Consider the following 16,092-nt stretch of genomic DNA (forward strand, 5'->3'; position numbering starts at 1 on the left):
CATAGATATTCCAGTACTTTAAGATGATTAAAGGATGGTTTTCTTACATACAACTTCTCATATCGAGATAAACCATCTAGTACTTGTAAAGTCTATTAAGAAGATAGATTGCCGCTAGGACACAGTGTCCCGATACTCAATAGGGATAAAAGCTTGAAACCTTATTGCTCAAGTGACTTCAAGTATATGTTTATGCTTTCTCTCAACAACTCTATTTTGCTGAGGAGTGTAGACATATGTAGTTTGATGTATTATTCCTAATTGTTTGAAGAAGTTTTTATATATAAGATTCATAAATTCAGATCCTTATCTATTCTTGTTACTTTAACACTCTTGTTAAACTATATTTTAACAAATGTAAAGAAGTTAAGTAATGTAAATTTAGATTTTTGTTTAAGCAAAAATATCCCAGTAACTCTAGATAGATCATCAATAATAGTAAGAAAGTATTTGTTTCTATTATAAGTGGAACTTTGTATGACACCTATATGTCTACATGTATCAATTCAAAATTGCTAGTGCTCTTAATGGTGCTAGAAGTAAATGGACATCTAGTTTGGTTTACACATGGGACATATTTTGCATTGTGTAATACTATTTTTTATTTCATCCAAACTAAAAGCTAAAAGTCATTTAATAATTGATATAGAAGTATGGCCAAGTCTCTTGTGCTATAGACTAATCTCTAGTTTGCCCGTTTTAGTTGAATTTTGAATAGCTAAAGCAAGACTTTGGCTACTGTTGTTGACATGATTATTTAGCAAAAGCTACAATCCACCACTTCTTTACCAATCTCATTCAACCTCCCAATGACGGAACCCAAAAAAGATAAAAGTTAAAAGAAACAGAATTAAAGTATTTTAAGTTCTTAGTTAGTTTAGACATAGATAGTAGGTTAAACTAAAATTTAGGTTCATAGAACACATGATATAGTACTCCTTTCATATGTAGAGATACCAAAGTAACATCACCATTAGGTTGATGTACTCTTTGTGGATAAGAGGACTCAACTATTGATGCTTTGTCAAGCAAGTTGAGACTAGATGCCATGTGGTTAGTGGCACCAGTGCCCACTATCCACTCAGGACGTTTTGGTACCATCAATGTCATATAACTTGGTATACTTGCTGTAATTGCAGATGCCTCATTAGATCCAATGGTAGTTTTGTTCAGTAATTATAAAATTTGATCATACTAATCTCTGATAAATGGTGCACCTCCTCTTGTAATATTGTAGCTTGTAGAGCGAATATTTGTATTTTGAACTTATTGACCTCCATAAGTAATAGAGTGGTTTGAATGTAAAGTTTTGACTATACGATTCAGACTCACCATGACTACCACCATGCTTCATACCAATATTAGAGGTGATATTATAAGCAGCTCCATGTGCAGTTCCATAGCCACCTGAACCTATAGAGCCCTTCTTTTTGTACTTAAAATCAGAGAGATACCCAACAATCTTGAAATAATTTTCTCAGATGTGCCCTTTAATCTTGTAAATTTCAGTAAAGATGTTGGCTCTTCTTGAAATTATTATTACCCCCAGAATATCCACTAGAATTTTCATTTGTATAGCCATTTCTCCTTCAAAATGATTAGTCCCACTCATTAAATTATTTCCCAGAATTCAAGCAATAACAACAATATTTTTTTTTTACTTTCATCACTTACTATCATTGAATAAGCCTGGTTCATAGTATATCTTGAACTCATCATCAAAATTTGAGTTGTTGCTTGAATTTAAGACTTATTCAACCCCGTGGGAAACTGAAATAGCTTAAATAGTTGTAGATTCAACATATATTTCTTTATCACAACTGAAAGTAGAAGCTAGTATAAGAACCTCAAATTCCTCCCACAAAATTTTTTACTATTGAGAGATACACAGAAACGGAGGCATTTCTATGTGTAAGACTAGCCATTTCTTTATGTAAACTGAACGTTCTAGAACCATCAACCTTAGTAAATATTTCTTGCAGATCCATCCATAAAGATTTAGCATCTGATGCGTACATGATACCTCATAACAGATTTCTTGATATAGAATTCATAATTTAAGAAAGTACAATGGTATTCACCCTCTCTTAATGATTCCACGTAGTTTCTGGGAAAGTTTCTTTATCACAAGTATCATCTACAAGACCCAACTTGTTCCTACCCAACAAAGTAATTCTCACGGACCTAAACCACATAGAGCAACTTTTATACCTATCAGCTGAAAGGAGATGATCTATATATCACTGACATTAGATGAATTCAGAAACAATGAATGATTGTAGTCTATCCATAAAATTTGGCCTCCAACTTGATTTGAAGCACCGACATCCAATCCAGATTATACACCAGGTGGAATAGACCCATTCATTTGATCGGTTAAATTATTTATTTAATTGTTCAAGAACTAATAGTGGAGGTAGACAACTTTGATCCAGTTCACAATTTCTGTGAACTTTGATTTACAATTGAATGTGATTGAGAAGACGATAGAATGTTTAGGAATTAAGTATTATTACTGCTTTGATATTGTGTTGTTATTTAGCATTTTGATACAGATTCTATGTAAGAAATTAAAAGTTCTTCATTGGGAGGAAGAATGAGAGAAGAGAAGAGAATGCAGGAAACATTATATTCAATCTACTTGCTTCAGTATACATAGTGTGTTCTTGTATAATGATCACAACTAACTTCCTTACTGGAGAACTGCCTGATTTAACTAAGTTCTTAACTAATACTTCAATCAATAAGTTAATAGAAAAGGACTAAACTATCCTTAGTCGTTTGGTAGGATGCATTAAAAAAACGAAGGTATGCATTAGCTCTGTGTATTACTAATATCTTATTTGGTACAGTTTTTTAGTATATGTATAACTAATGCAACTGTTAGATGTACATTCTGGGGTTGTTTGGTAGTGTATTAAAAAAATACATGTATTAATATTATGTGCTACTGATACCTTGTTTGGTACATTTTTTAACCTATGTATAACTAATGTTTGCATTAGTTACGCACTATATTGTGTATTGAGGTGTGTATTACTAATACCATTTTTTCAATGTATTGCTTATACAAGAGTTTTAATTCATGCATTAGCTTGATTAATGACATTATTACCCCTCAAATCCCTCTCAAAACATTTCTCATTCCCTTTTTCCACTAAATTATATTTTTCCGTTCCTTTTCTTAGTTCTACAATAATTAAACTAGTGATTCCCATTTTTCTGTTCCTTTGAGCTAGGGGTGTGCATCAGTCGGTTCGGTTGTATATATTATAGGTTCGATTTTTTTATTTTTGATTTTTAAATATGCTAAACTAATAAGATGTTCTTTATGGTTTTCGGTTTTCGATTTATCGATTTTTAGTCTTAAACGGTTCGGTTTTCGGTTTAACTGATAAGAAAATACTCATAAAATAAAAAGAGTAGTAACTAACATGAAAAAAAATCAAATCTTAGTTGCAACCATAAATCCTACATGATGTGTTATAATTTACAAGAATCTTCGAGTTTGAATTAAATGTTGTTAGGAGAAATTAAGAGTTTGTATAATTGAAATAATAGGTTTGTTAATTGGTAGAAATTATATATATATATATATATATATATATATATATATATATATTTTCTTATTGGGTTATAGGTTTACCCAATAACCCAATAAGAAAAAATCAAACCGAACCAATAACCCAATAATTTTTTTATAAAACTATTAAAAAACCGTTAACCCAATAACCCAATAATAATAAACCAATAACATTTTTATCGATTCAGTTAATCGATCGGTTCAATTTTTACACACCCCTACTTTGAGCTAGAATCTTGTTGCATTCATAACCAAACAATTGGACCAAACCAGCAAAAATATAAGATTTTTCATCATAAAACATTGAGTAAATATTTCAGTATATTGATTCAATATTTGGTCGTTATAAAATTTTGACGTCTTCTTAGTTTGGCTGCTTGGCTTTGTTCATCATTGAAGTAAGTCTCACATGAACTAAATTACTCGATCAAAAATAGATGAATAACTGTTTATGATCAAAGTGGTTTAATATCACAGTTTTAGCTATTATCATCTAGTTTGAAAACATATGTTAATGGATAAATTTTTATTTTTAAAATATGCAGTGAAGTTTTAAAGGTTACAGAATATTGTTAAAAGAAAATATACAAAGGCAAAGAGGATATTTTTGTAAACAAATATTATTTTATAAAAATTATGCCCTACATTGTTATTTCTAATATATCAAACCAAACAGTATATAAGAAATAATGTGAGCATAACTAATACTAGCATAATTATACCAACATAACTAATACCAACATTACTAATGCAAACATTACTAATACATCATATTCAGCATTATCCGTATATACTTTACTAAACAATCCCTCTATTGTGTATTATGCTAGGCATAATTAATATATGAGAAACCCTTGGTATTAACAATACAATGGACTTTAATGCATGCATTAGCATGGATAAAGACAAAATGCCTCCCAAAACCTTTTACACATCATTTTCATTAGATTTGTGGAGGGTATTTTTATAAATAATTTATTGATTTAAAAATATGCAATAAAAGTTATTTTTAACATACCAAACCAAACATTGCATAAAAAATAATCTCGATATAACTAATGCAAGCATAACTAATACTTGCATTGCTAATGCAAGTATAATAATACATCATATTTTACACTATTCTTATACACTTTACTAAACTACTGCTAATTACATTAGGTGACACAAACACAAAGCATCTCAGTTCATACTAAACTCTAATAGGATCAAGAACAAATACTATTTCTTAACGATCTAAAGTATCAATAACCCTTGTAGACACGTAAAATTTATTGGATCAAATTCATATAAAATTTAAATTTGATTCATATTTTATTGGGTCTAAAATTATTTTGGGCTTAAAAAAATAATAAGCCCATTTTATTCCTCATTAAAGTTCATCTTACTTTGAAGCCCAAACTCATCAAGTGACGCGGCATCCCAGTCAAATCCAAGACCAATGAGACACTGCCACATGAACAAATGGTGTGAAAATCTCATTCAAATTCAACAATCAGTCAAAGGGCGTCAAGTGTCAAAGTGACATATTTCGGTCAATCACAAGCAACTAGGCCTACCCCTACAACTATAAATAGGGGGTGACATAACATTCTAAAGGGGAGAAAAAAGTGGATTCAAAAAAGAGGACTTTGACAAGCATTAGCAACATCGGCATTGACTATCAAGTTCTTGCAAGGAGAAATCAACGAAGTTCTTCCCGAAGGTTATTCCAAAGCGACAAAACACTTTCTGACATTCCCGATGATTGAAATACGTCTCTAGGAGTCCAAATCATCCAACAATTCAAGAAATACGCTACTGAAGGCCCTCAGATCATTTCTAAGTTTAAGAGAGAAGAATCAAGAGAACAAAAGAATTGTACTCACAAGATTCATCAATAAAAATTATTTTTTATTTTATTTTATTTATCTTTGCTTGCAGTTAATTTTCAGCACAACAAAAATTTATTGCGAATAAATTCTGGCACGCCCAGTTGGATCAGTTCTACTCTACATCTTTTCCTTCTACAAATTGAAAAATCATAAATTCAACTACTACAATGGACTTCAAAAAAATAAATGAAGTTTTATGCAAGAAGTCTACTACTGTCACGTCTACTGAGATCACACTAGTTGGCTCCATCAATCGACGGAATCTCAGCACTTGTGCTTTGGATGGATCCCAATACTTCACCTTTTTGGAGATGACGAAAAGAAAAAAATCTCAAATTTTAACTGTAACTACAACCCCTCGGGGAAACTTTACATCTATGTTATCAGATAAACCATCTGAAACTATCTGAAACTTTAGAGAATCAGAAGACTTAATAAATTATCCAACTTCAATGAAAGTCAACACCTTCATGGCTGATGCAGTTGACATTGATGAGAAGTTTGCAATGATGGAGTAAACCATTAAAGCCTTGAAGAAGTCTATTGATGAGAAAGATCATCAAATCGCCAGACTTATGAGCAAGTTAGATCTCTACAATCCTGGAGAGTCAAATTATAATCTAACACCGCGAGAAAAAGTTGATGGTGAATCTCTCATCAAGTTAAATGACAATCACTGCAATGATCAATCTGCTTTAGTAGCTACTCTAACAGTTCAACACCTGCAAGATATGATTACAAACACCATCAAGGCACAATATAATGGCCCGTCACAAAGTTTCGTAGGATACTCAAAGCCGTATTCTAAGTGAATCGAGGGCTTACCGATGCCAATTGGATATCAACCGCCAAAGTTTCAACAATTTAACGGAAAAGGAAATCCAAGGCAACACATTGCTCATTTCGTTGAGACTTGTAGCAGTGATGGTACACACACTAATCTTCTTGTCAAGCAGTTTGTTCGCTCTTTGAAATGCAATACTTTTGATTGGTACACAGACTTAGAGTCCGGATCAATTGATTGTTGGGAGCAACTAGAAAGTCAATTCCTAAATCATTTCTACAGCACCCGTTGTATGATCAGTATGATGAAATTGACAAACACAAGACAAAGTAAAGATGGCCTTGTAGTGGACTACATAAATTGTTGGCAAACATTAAGCTTCAAATGCAAGGATCAACTTTCTGAAACTTTCGCGATTGAAATTTGCATTCAAGGAATGCGTTAGGGCCCTGTGTATATCCTCCAAGGAATTAAGCCTCGAACTTTTGAAGAATTAGCTACGCGCGCTTATGACATGGAGCTAAGTATTGCAAGTCATAGAATGGCATCACCTGTTTTTTATCCTAGGAAAGAAGTCACAAAATTTAAAGACTCATTTGAAGACCAAATTAGGGAATCTATGACGATAACTGTGAGTTTTACGAAGGCCTCAATAAGACAAAAACTGAAAGAGAAAGCTTCAAAGAAACAAATGCAAGAAGTGAAAAGTCAACCAACCTTGAAAGAGTTACAAGCAAGGGTATGTCCTTTCCACAACTCTGATGTTCCTGGGATTCTTGAGGAGTTGCTAGCTAAAGAAGTCATGGAACTTCCTAAGTCAAAGCGACCTAAAGAATCAGACAAAGTCGACGATCCAAAATACTGTAAATTTTATCGTATTGTTGGTCATCACACCCCAAAATACTTCATCCTGAAGGAAAATATCATGACATTAATGCAAGAGAGAAATCTCATCATTGATGATGGCGATACAGTTGACGCAAATCATGTTAGCGCCAAACTGCACCATATGAAAGGTTCACTTTTAAAACCTCTACAAGCCATGCGCTCTATGAAATCACCAAAAGCGAAAGAAATCATCATGCTATAATTTGAGAGCTTTGACCCAATTGGGGTTTCAGCCTTGAAGAAAATAACAAGCAAATCCATGCAAAATGACTTCTTCAATATCAAGAAGGGTTATACTTGAACATTGATCGCTTACAAAAGAACAAAATATCAAAGGGCTTCTAAACTCCAACTTCCAAAAAGTCGACACAAGATCAAGTGAAAATCTACTTTAACCAATGGAGGTAATAAATACCAAACTAAAGTGCAACAATACTCCATTACAAAGAGTTGGAAGAAAAGTTACATTACAAGAATTCTTCCCCAAAATGCTCCTCGATGCACGAGCCTAAACTGCAAGTCAAAGTGCTCCTCGATGTATGAGCCTAAACTGCAAGTCAAAATGCTCCTCGACGCACGAGCCCAAACTGCAAGTTAATAATGCTCCTCAATGCATGAGCCTAAACTGCAAGTCAAGATGCTTCTCGATGCACGAGCCTAAATTATAAGTCAAAAATGCTCTTCAACATACAAGCCTAAATTGTAAGTCAAACACTCCTATACCGCATGAGTCTAAACACTGAATGGCACTCAAAAAAAAATTATTATTAGAAAAAGGTATGAAGCTTGAATGCATATTTTGAGTCCTTTGAAGATGTCGTCCTTAAAGCAAAAAAATTCTCCATTATCTCTCAAGCAATAAAGTCTTCTCGATAAGGAAAAGACTAGTAGTACTTTGAATATTGCTCTAGTTTGGTCTTCAACATATTGCGTAAGTGATGCAGCCAAAAACTTGAAGTAGATGATAAAATTTGTGAAGTACCCAAAATTTGATGAGAAATAGAGTATCACAAGATTTAGGCTATAACTTTGGAAAAGTACCTGAGAAAATATAGAATTTCTATGATAGTGGTTTTCACATGGAAACTATCTCTATGAATCTACTTTCCAAAGCAAAAAATGGCACCTGATTCTGATACTCCCACGTCGAGATATAGAATTTATCATGATGCTGCACAAAGCTGATGAAACTATCGAAATGAGATTAGAAGACCATTTTTGGGGAAATATTTGGGATGATTTGGAGGTAATCTGTTTATAGTTTCCACATGACACGTAGTTATGTGAATCTAATTTCTAATGCAAAAAAGGCACCTAATTCCAATACTTCCACGTTGAGATATGAAATTTATCGTGATGCTGTACAAAGTTAAAAGAAAAACTAGCGAACCAAGATTAGAAGGTCATTTTTGGAGCGATATATGGGATGATTCAGATACAATCTGATTGTGGTTTCTATATGAGAGGTATATCTATGAGTCTAGTTTCCAACGCAAAAAAGGACTCCTGATTTTGATGTTCCTAAGTCAAGATATAAGAGTTTTTGTGAGACTGTACGAAATAAGTAAAAAGTGATGAAACAGAACTGAAGGTCTGATTTTGAAACGATACCTGGGCAGATCTGGAGATAAATTGAGCATGATTTTTGCGTAGAACGTAGCCTCACAGTCTACTTTCGAGTCTACTCCCTATGTCAATATTATCAATTTAGATTGTACCACGTGCGTGCTCCTTGAAAAGAATGAGATGCTCTCACTCAAAGACTCTTTATCGTCAAGCCCCATGGATGAGATGTGCCACCCTCTTGCTTTATAAGGATAGACTGCAAACACTCAGAACTTCATCATCACAAGGTATCAAGAATGACACCAAGTACATGCTCACTGAAGCTAAAATGGAGAACTTTTAGCATCATCAAGGATGAAATCAAATCATTCCAAGTCACTTTCTTATCAAGCAGTAAGGAAGTAATGCACCAAATGATTCAACTCAATCATGTTGACCTTTTTGATCTGACATCAAGACCATTGTATAAACCTGCACAAAAAAATAAAGATAGAACACATCTACAGTGTCGACCGAATAAAGCTTCTCGGTTCTATGCGGATTGATGCCAACTACGTGAAACTTCAATCTGAAAATAAGTGTCAGTACCAAATTCACAATGCTTCAATTTGGCATGATCAATATTGGGAGAAACACATCAGTTTAGTTCAACATGGCTGATATCGATGTCGATCTTCTATGCTGAGATGCAAGGAGATTTCTATGCCAAGATTTAAGGAAATAGGTACAAATTTTCTTGCCAAGAATAGAAAAGAGTTGCTCCGAGTGTCCGTTTCCAAGCTGTGAGAGGAAATATTTCTTGCCAAGTCCTCGAAAAAATGGGTGAAGAACCTAATTATTGTTCATTAAAAACTGCGACTCGAAAAATGATGCCTTAAGTGGTTCCTGACCAATCATCCGGACAATGTTTGTATATACTTGGTGTGATATCGACACCACTTGAATTTTTTCATGAACCTACAAAAAAAAAAAGCAAAAAGGAGTGATCACGAACATTCTATCTGGAGTCACGATATGACAGCCTATAGCGTCAACTTCAAAAATTGATTTTCGTTAATACAGAAGAAGTTTGACATTGATTTTTGGATATGACGCAGCAATACAAGTCTAGACTCTTCAGAACTAAGTCGTTCAACATATGGACATTCCTACTGTCAGACATGATTTTTTACTCTGTGAGTGTTTGAAGTTGAAAATCAGGAAAGACACTTCATGTACTTCTTTCGCCGATGTTGCGAGGAGGTTGTATACTTTGCTTGGCGTCCACCAATGCTGCAAAAAAAGGTTGAGGTACACCAGCAGTGTTTTCCAAATATATGGTCCCAAAGAGGCCAAGGGATGTCTTTGCAAGAGTTATTAGTTTCAAAAGATTATGGTTGATATGATTTCATAAAATATCCTTATATAGTGAAACATCTCCTTATATAAAGGCTCCTATGAAGAATTTTAGTTTGTGTACAAGGAATGTTGTGGTGAAATTAGAATATGAAAATCTCTAGAAATTTCAAATGCCAATCAGTTGAGAAGTTACCATATTGAGAATATTTCATTGGAGGTGACTTTAATTCTTTCTTGAAATCAAAAGGAAAGCTAATATTTTTTTCCTTTGGTACATGAAATCAAAAGGAAAGTTAATATTTTCCTCTGGTACAGAAAGATCAAGTCAATTTTTATTTACTTCATACGTCCAATATGTCAAGTGATGGGGTTGTATTGATCCTTTTAATTCAAATACATTGAGAGGGTCACATTGTTGTGCAAGTAAAAACTACTTAAATAAATATTAAGGTGGTGATTTCTCATGTTCATACTTAACAAAGAAGAGTCAAAAAGAAAAAAAAATCATCAATTTGGTCATTTTTTAATACTCTTGAAATAATATCGAGTTCTTACTCGATTGTGGACGAAAAATGAGGATCACCACAACAAATCACTAGTTGCTTTGACGAAGACTTTCACGACATGAAAGTTCATGGAGGAAACTTTAGTTAGACTAGTCGCAAGTATTGGTCTAACTAGGATGCACCGACAAGAAACAAATACATTTGAAGTCACGAGAATGAAAACACATTCATGAGTACTTCAAGTCTCGCCGCCAAGTTTCAGAAAGCCTACACGTCGACCAACCTTGAAGTAGGGGGCATCTGTAGACACGTAAAATTTATTGGATCAAATTCATAAAAAATTTAAATTTGATCCATATTTTATTGGGTCTAAAATTATTTTGGTCTTAAAAAAATAATAAGCCTATATTATTCCTCATCAAGGTTCATCTCATTTTAAAGCCCAAACTCATTAACTGACATGGCATCCCAGTCAAATTCAAGACCAATGAGACTCTACCACATGTACAGATGATGTGAAAATCTCATTCAAATTCAACAACCAGTCAAAAGGCACCAAGTGTCAAAGTGACATATTTCGGCCAATCACAAGCAACTAGGCTTACCCCCTACAACTATAAATAGGGGGTAACGTAACATTCTAAATGGGAGAAAAAAGGGGATTCGGAAAATAGGACTTTCACAAGCATTAGCAACATCGGCATTGACTATCAAGTTCTTGCAAGGAGAAATCAACGGACTTCTTCCCGGAGCTTATTCCAAAGCGACAAAACACTTTTCGATATTCCCGACAATTGAAATACGTCTTTAGGAGTCCAAATAATCCAACGATTCGAGAAATACGCTACTGAAGGTCCTCGGATTATTTCTAAGTTTAGGAGAGAAGAATAAAAAGAACAACAGAATTGTACTCACAAGATTCATCAATAAAAATTACTTTTTATTTTATTTTATTTATCTTTGCTTGCAGTTAATTTTCAGCACAACAAAAATTTGTTGCGAACAACCCCAAAATATAACAACTGGTAATTAGTTAAGAAATTACATATATAAAAGAGGTATTTTAAACTCTTTTTTCTTAAAATAAATATTTCAATTATAGATCAAATCATCGAATTGCAAACATTGAATGACATCAAAAAAATTTATACTGATCAAATTCACGAATTGAAAATGAACAGATTCAAATTGTGACATCCTCATAAGTCAAACTAATTCTATCACAAAGGTCACTCTCATATAGGTTACAACATTTTTCATCATCTAAATAATGTCAAATTTATTACAATATAATGCTCGTAACACGTAACGGTACTACATCATTCAAAGAAAATATAGTTATATTTTGACGGTTCTCTCCTCTATCCTCTAAGGAGGTTTTAAGAAAAGAAATATAGGTTAATAGATGCAGGATTATGCGTTGGAATCAATATAACTAAGGGATATTGTTTTTGTCTCAATCTTAATTACAGAAAGGCTTTAATAATATAATAATTATTTTAAAATGAAACATGCTTTACTAATATTTTAAAAGTCTACGTGTGTCGTTTCATTATTTTATGTGAGTTGATGATAATATTGCGCAAAATTTAAGATAAAAGATTGTTAGATCTAATAATACTAATATTCATACTCGCACGATGAGTGAAAAAAATTCTAAGAGAACATTATAACAAATTATAATATTTTTATGATTTTTACTTAATCTGCTGCTCAAGCTTATATCAATTTTTTTACGGAATGAAAATTATTTTCCTTTTATTTTTTTGCTTTAATAAACAAACAAGACCCTCACCCCACCAAGTTTGAACATTCAAAACTTCTCTAATTAGCAACAAATGTTAAACTATTTAGAGTTGATATTTCTAAAAAGTCAGAAGAAGGGCTTAGGGCAAGAGCAACTCAAAAGTACACCCATATCAACGGAATATTTTAAATATTTTTTAAATATTTATCAAACTTTTTGATGATTGTTATAACTGTATCATATACAGTGAATGTCTACTTTACCATATATAGTGAATACCTATTTTACTATATATGTGTTAGTTTTTCCCTATAGTGAATACCGATTTTACTATATATGGGTTAGTTTTTCATTGTAATTCATCTCTCAATAATCCATCAAGAGAAATAAAGAAGTTTTTCTCTTCTCTCTCTATTCTTCCTTTTCCATTATATTTCATAACACGTTATCAGCACGAGATTCTACCAAACAATGTGAGATTAGAAATTTAAAGGTAATTTCATGGTTATTTGTCTTTTGCTACTAATGATATAATAATTATTGGATTTGAGGAAAAACAATTGGTTTAGAACCATTTATGTTGGGTTTAAGTCCCATCGATTTATTACCTAAGACACCTCTATATGGACAAGATGTTGAGTTTGAATCTCAATGCATCATATTTATGATATAATGATGGCTAAGGTAAAATAATGTCTTTGGTGAAAAGATATTAAATTTGTCCCATCAAATAGGCTCCATTCCCTGAAGTAAATGTTGTAGTAGTGCATTATATGTCTGAAAGAAGACAAATCGATTGAATGTACGAATATAAGCGTGAAAGGACAATATGATAATGATCATCAAAAGTGATGATATTTTCACACGCATAAGATATGTTAGAGAAAAATTCTCTACATTATGCATACCTCAATTTGCTCCTAAAGTAGCAATATCATAAAAGAGGTTATAAGCTATCAATTTGATAGGCTTAAGGCACAATTATATTTCATTTACGGGAATGAGAATTTTAATTGTTATAAGCATAGATCCATTTCATAGGGTGAATATGATGATATTTAGTAAAACTTATCAATATAAACGTGCACTTAATTGTGATTGTACCACAATTCACCTCCGAAAGAGGTAGAATAATTGAGAGGAGTTATTCTGAAATCTACTTTCCAAGTAGTAAATCTGAAATCTATTCATATCATAGTAAATTTGAAATTTACTAAAGAAAAAATTACATGTCATAGTAAACTTGGAGTTTACAAGTATTTGACATGAACGATTGCGACATCTCAAAGATGTGGGCATTAAACATATATTGAAGAATTAGAAAATTCTTCATTACTTTTAATGTTTCTTGTTCTCATGATAAGTTGATTGGACCAACTAATTTTGGGATTGGATCCCTTAAAATCTGAAAAGTATAAAAGGTGAAAAGGGGTCTGTTCACCTATCATGTGATATGTTGAAAATATGCATCAATAAGATGATCACATGTACATTTATTGTCAACCTGCAGTATAACATTCATAAAGTTGCTTGCTCAGCATAATTTTCAGATTGTTTAATTAAGATAATCCATCTTGATGATGATGGTTTGAAATAACAAAAGCTTCATGTGTTGGTTTGAAATATTATATACAAAAGTACTTGTATGCATCAAACCAATAAATTATGATTAATTTCCCCTCAAAGTTGGTTTTAAGTCAGGAATCACACGTTGTTCATCTAATAGTTTTGATGCGCATATACGATTAATAAATATGACATGATTCACAAAGATGGATTCCTCAAAGAATATGGAGGATGTATGTTAGTTTTCCTAACATAAGGGAGAGATTATAAGCAGCTATGAAATATGTTAGGAACTATCATTAGATCCTCATTCAAAAGATAATTAAAGTCAAATGCTAAAAGCATCACATGTTTAAGCTACAATTGCTCCTATTTTGTGTCTTAAAGGACAAAGTCTACGCACGCATGAAACGTGGAAGACCAATTGGTTCCATTATAAAATAATCCTTGAAAAGAATACGGAGCAAATAATCATAATAAGAAGGCAATGTGTTCTTGAAGAGCCTACGACATAACACTTCATGAAACCTTATGAGAGGTTCAGGTACCTGAAAATAATGAGTGATGAGATCTCAAAATATTATTTCACACTGTGGATCGATACGAAATAATATATCATCAATATTTTTAATACAATATTGTCGCAATATTGTAAAAGATTACGAGGATCTGAATTCTAAGTTTATTTAAGCATGCTGACGTAGAACATTTATCAAGTGACATGAAAGGATGCATCTTGGTAAGCATAAAACTTATTTGATTTGCAATCCAAATACTTGAAGATGTCACTCATGAAATGTTGAATATTGTCACTTGACAAAATTTACATGAAAACTTTTAAGGATTCAAAATGTTTGAAGCATATAAAAGTTTCTGGGAAACTTATTTATCCTTATATTGTATAAGCTTATAGCTTGAAAATTATTGAAACTCTTGAAGAGTTTTCAAAAGCAATAGAATATTTGCTTAAATAAGAAACATGCATAATTGAATAAGGATTCATTTCGACCTTAAGAAAAGAATGAGGAACTTCTTGGTTATGAAATACCATATCTTAGTGCAATTGGTGCACCAATGTATCTTGTAAATACTACAAGGCATGACATAGCCTTTTTCGGTCAATTTGTTAGCAAGGTATATATAATTCTGCTCCTACTAGGAGACATCAGAATGTGATCAAACATATGAGCTTATTTTATTCTAAAGATTATAGTCCCGATCTTATTGGTTATGCTTATGTTGGGTACATATTTGACCCATATAAAAATCGATTGCAAATATGCTATAAGTCATATGTAGGGATACTGACATATCTTGGAGATATACAAAGCAATCTATCTAGCCACTCTCTTGAACCATGCTGAAATAATAGCTATTCATGAAGAAAGCCAAGAATGAGTATGGTTGAGATTTATGATACATCTCATTCGAGAAAAATATAGTGTGAAATGCGATAATGTACCCACAATTTTATACAGAGATAATGCAGTATGCATAGCACAATTTAAGAGAGGATTCATAAAAGAAGATAGAACAAAACACATTTCGCCAAAGCTTTTTTATGCACATGAGCTCCAAAAGAATGGTGATATTAACGTACAACAGATTCGTTCAAGTGACAATGTGGCTAATTTATTCACCAAGAATCTTCTATCTGTAACTTTCAAGAAGATGGTGCACAAGATCGGATGCAATGGTTCAAGGATGTTCTCATTAGGGGGAGTTAATACGCATTGTACTCTTTTTCCCTTACGAGGTTTTATCCCACTGGATTTTCCTTATAAGGTTTTTAATGAGGCAGCATTTATGCATATTATTTATCAATTAGACATTCAAGGGGGAGTGTTATAAATGTACCATATATAGTGAATGTCTACTTTACCATATACAGTGAATACCTACTTTACTAAATATGGGTTAGTTTTTCCCTATAAATAAAGGGGTTTTTCTTTATTGTAATTCATTTTTCAATAATCTCTCAAGAGAAATAAAGAAGTCTCTCTCTTCTCTCTCTCTTCTTCCTTTTGCTTTATATTTCATAACATTGATTAAGTTTTTAATACTATAGTATTTATTCTCGTTTTAATATATCCCACTATATTGTGGACTTATCGATCTACACATATAGAAGAGACAAATTTTTATCAATTAAGTAAATATGGGATAAATAATTTTCAAAAAAAACAAGAAATAATGCTGGAAAAAAAATCAATAATTGAGTATAGTAACATTTTTATTAG

This window comes from Capsicum annuum, chromosome 10 (genome assembly GCF_002878395.1).
Source record: "Capsicum annuum cultivar UCD-10X-F1 chromosome 10, UCD10Xv1.1, whole genome shotgun sequence".
NCBI classification, from domain to species: Eukaryota; Viridiplantae; Streptophyta; class Magnoliopsida; order Solanales; family Solanaceae; genus Capsicum; species Capsicum annuum.